Source organism: Sus scrofa, chromosome 13 (genome assembly GCF_000003025.6).
Source record: "Sus scrofa isolate TJ Tabasco breed Duroc chromosome 13, Sscrofa11.1, whole genome shotgun sequence".
Lineage (NCBI taxonomy): Eukaryota > Metazoa > Chordata > Mammalia > Artiodactyla > Suidae > Sus > Sus scrofa.
In genome coordinates, this window is record NC_010455.5 from 160,679,872 (window position 1) to 160,684,711 (window position 4,840).

At 35.1% G+C, this 4,840-nt stretch overlaps 1 pseudogene; it reads right to left on the reverse strand.

Moving 5' to 3' along the window:
* On the reverse strand, positions 2,985-4,135 carry LOC100153810 (annotated as a pseudogene).

A 4,840-nucleotide genomic window follows, 5' to 3' on the forward strand; every position in this document is an offset into this window, starting at 1 on the left:
AGTAAAAAACAAAGTAGTAAAGTCATTTATGACCCCAAAAAGCAGTTACGGGATACACAAAACACTTGACAACAATTGGGTGTAAAATGTGATAACAAAAACAGTATCATGAGGAAGGAGAATACAGGTGCACTTTTTAAAAAATGAATTTGAAGTTAAGAGATGAGCAATCATATATATAAAATAATCATATATATAAAGCAGCAACCACAATGGTAAAAAAGTGAAATCATCTCCTGTAATATCCGGAGCAAGACAAGGACATCCCCGTTCATCACTTCTATTAAACATAGTTTGGGGAGTCCTCGCCATATCACTCAGAGAAAAATAGAAAGTGATCCAAATTGGAAAAGATAGTAATATAATTTATATGCCTTCCATTGTGTACTGTCTTCCTCTGTGGGCTAGTTTCTCTCTTGATGGCAAAATGGACATACTTTGTGCCAGATTTTATATCCACACCCCATGATGTTCAGAGGGAGAAACACTACCATTTTGTGGTGTCTTTTCAAATAAACGATATGTATTTCCCAGAAATTTCCAGAGAATTACTTTTTTGTATCATTGGCCTCAAATAAATCACCTATTTTTTTACTTAACAGACCTCTGTGATTCAGTGATGGTAACTTTGGGGGTGAGTGGTGCAGAAAAATTTGGTACTAAATTTTAGAAAAGGGACACTAAATCAATGCAAGTCTGAAATCTAAAAAAGATCCCTTGAGGTAGACAGTGAATATAGGAGTTACAGCATCCCCATATTTCAGAGCTTCTCAAGATACGTAATGTCCAGATTACTTTTGGCATTAAAAAAAAAACCTCTGACCATAAAGGTCCTTGTTAAAGTAGATTATATCTATACACTTTTACTGTATTAGAAATGAAAATCTAGAAAATTATTTTTATTCATTAATTGAAAAATAAATCTAATAAGCCTGGCACGTATTTACTTAGATATTAAAACTTATTGCAGGAAATATTTATTGAATGGGCAAATATTAAGCACATTATTAAGTATTGGTGATGTGAAATCAATTACACCATGTTTGATATTCACAGAAGCAGATAGGCCTTAATTTGACTATTCAGAAGTTACAATTCACTATATTTTTTCCATGAAATGTTGCTCCTATCTGTGCAGTCTTCTCCTTTCAGGGTATTCTCCATAATTTATTATAGTTAATCTCCTTGCTTAGGGACTTTCAATCAATTGCAAGGTCAGGTTTCTGAAATGTATAATATTGTTTCTCGGTTCCTGGAACTGTAGTGTCTGATGGCTTTGTGAAAACTTGATTTCTTAGGGTGGCATTTAAGAGACTTAGTAAACTGACCAGGTTCCCTCGTTTCCCTACATTTACCACCAGCTCTCATCAATAGTTTCATCAGGTTTCTGACTCTGTCCATATGTTCACTTCCCTCATACCTATTCCCAGTGCTACACTTATATGTTTATTTCAGTCATAACCATTCCTGTTTTCCCATAAATAACATTTATTCCTGTATTAAGGCACATTCTACTTCTGATGCTACTGAGTACCCCAGGCTATAAGAATCTCCATTTTCTGAACTCCTAAGCATGTGGGTCAAAAAGACAGAATGGATTCAAATTCTAGTTGATTTCCATAACCCTGATGAATTTGGGCAAGTTTCTCAATATTACAAGGCATGTGATTTTTACTGAGGAAAATCATGAAAAGTCATATCTAATAATTTGGTAGCTAATCTATATATAAGGTCTAGCTTATCAAGCACCAAGCAGAGACCAGGGTCTGAGTAAATTATCCTTTGGTTTCATATTTGCATATATTAAGTATCAATAAATATTACAAATATATATAAATTTTCACTGTTTTCTGCATCATTCATGTCTGATCAGAACTTCCAGCTTTTGTTAGTGCTACACATATATGAATAATTTATGTTGGGGAGTTGCTATTTTGACTCAGTGGTAATGAATCTGACTCGTAACCATGAGGATGTAGTTTCAATCCCTGGCCTCTCTCAGTGGGTTCAGGATCTGGCATTGCCATGAACTCTGGTGTAGGTCACAGATCCTATCTTGCTTTGGCTGTGGCATAGGCTGACAGCTGCAGCTCTGACTTGACTCCTAGCCTGCTTTTATCCCTATGCCACATGTGTGGCCCCAAAAAAGCAAAAACAAAAATTTATGTTGCAACTAGCTTGGGTTGTGGTGTTCTTAATAACAAGCAGGAAAAGTAAAATAATAGCAGAGAGAAAATGTTTTATTAAAGTATATATTCAGGAAATGCTCCATCATATGTAATGGTCAACCATACAAAATACATGAAGATATGAAATCTATAGTAATGTCAGTATAAGTAGCATCATCATCAAGTACAGATTTATAAATCTCCAATATCAGATCCTGGAATTCAGAGAACTTGAAAGAAAATTGACTTCGTCTAAAGAGGAAATTGTTGTTGATTAAAGAATATATATTCACTGTGATTTATATTCAAACAATCTCTTGAATAACTTAAAAATGAGGATCAAATCAAAATATATAGTTTACTTCTGTCAGATGTTGTTGGTGAAGACGGGACCAATATTTGAGAATTTGGGACATGGGGCAGGTTGTAAGATTACACCTTGGGATTCCAGAAATTTGCCAAAAACATAAAATGGAGGTGATCTTTTATGTAATGATTTAATTACTAACATTTGCTGAATTTGTTCAACATTGCAATGTATTATACACTAAAATGTAGTTATGAAATGTAGCTAATTACACTCTGATGCAAGTGTGACCACAAGGGTAGTTCTTTATCTCAGGGCTGATGAAACCTAGTAGCCTAGATTTTGGAATGTCATTTACATTTGGTTATTTGATTGATACACCATTATGTTTTAGTAATTTAATGTTATGTATGAACCTATTTTCCACCTTGTCAGTACTCTTGATTGTGAAAAAAGTTTAATCAGATTGAAATAAGTTACCCAAATGATGTAGTATTTGTTTCATAATGTTATGAAATCTTCAAGAACTTTTTGGTAACATTTATTACTTCCTTATTTCTTAGGCTATAAATAAAAGGGTTTAATAAAGGAATCACAAGAGTATAAAAAATAGCAACAGGTATATCTTTATCTCCTTCAATACCTGAATTTGGCTGAACATACATGAAGATAAGAGAACCGTAGAATATGAGACAGAGAGAAAGTGGGATGCACAAGTAGATAAGGCTTTGCCTTTACCCTTGTTGGATTTCATTTTGAAAATAGTGAAAAGGATGAAAAGGTAAGAGATTACTACCAAGGTAATAGTGAAGATTAAAACTAACCCAGCAAATATAAATACCATCAATTCATTGATATAAGGGTCAACACAGGAGAGTCTGAATAATGGAAGAATATCACAAAAGAAGTGATTAATTTGATTAAACTTACAGAAAGTTAACCTAAAGAGAAAGCCTGTATGAATCATGGGATGCACAGTTGCAACTATGTAGGCGCCTGTGGTCATTTGAAGGCAGAGATTCTTTGACATCCTGGTGTGGTACTGCAGTGGGTTGCAGATGGCCACATAGCGATCATAGGCCATTGCTGCCAGGAGAAGCTGTCTGCAGTTTCTGCAAAGCAGAGAAAATAAAATTGTGCCATGCATTCATAGAGGGAAATGATTTGTCCTTAGAAAAGAAGTTCTGTAGCAACTTGGGGGTGATGGCACTGGAACAACAGGAATCCATCAGAGCGAGGTTACCCAGAAAGATGTACATTGGTGTGTGAAGACGAGACTCAGCAAATATCAGTGCCACCAGACCAAGGTTTCCCACCATGGTGATCAGGTAGATGGTAAGGAACACCAGAAACAGAATAGTCCTCAGCTCTGGGTGATCAGTAAATCCTATGAGGATAAATTCATTTGTCCAGGAGTGGTTATCCTCAATCATATCCACCCTCTATGTTGAATTGACACTTGTTGGGAAGAAAGTTTTGAAATTGGTGTTTGTATAATTTTCCTTTCAAATTTTTCTTTTTATGAGTAGTAGAATTCTTCTTTCAGCTACTTCATTTACTCCGGATACAGGAACACATACCTGTAGGGGAAGTTCATTTCTGTGTAATGTAAGCTTTTAAGATCTCAGAAAAACAGGATTCCCATAAAATATGTTGGAAATTCTAGGGATGATGCTTAAAGTGGAAAAAATTGTTCTTGTGAATTTTAGAGAATATTATACATATTTATGTTACCATATTTGGCTCAGAATTCTGAAATAATGTGTTATATGTTTTTATTAGAGTATATTAAATAAATAGCAAATCACTTTTCATGTGTGTAAATGTGTGTATATTGGAGTTCCCGTCGTGGCGCAGTGGTTGACGAATCCGACTGGGAACATGAGGTTGCGGGTTCGGTCCCTGCGCTTGCTCAGTGGGTTGATGATCTGGCGTTGCCCTGAGCTGTGGTGTAGGTTGCAGACGCGGCTCGGATCCCGCGTTGCTGTGGCTCTGGCGTAGGCCGGTGGCTACAGCTCCAATTAGACCCCTAGCCTGGGAACCTCCATATGCCGCGGGAGCGGCCCAAGAAATAGCAACAATAACAATAACAACAACAACAACAAAAAGACAAAAGACAAAAAAAAAAAAAAAAAAAAAAAAAAAAAAAAAAAAAGAAATAAAAAAAATGTGTGTATATTATATATATATGTATAATTACACATTTTTAATTGAGAACATTTTTATATATATTCTCAAGAAAGTGAATGTTTTAGTAGCATAAACAGGTATGTTAATTTTATGTCTTAGGAATTGCATGAACATCACTAAAGTAAAGGAGATAACTGTGCATCCTTAAAGAACATTACTGTGAAAAACTATATAA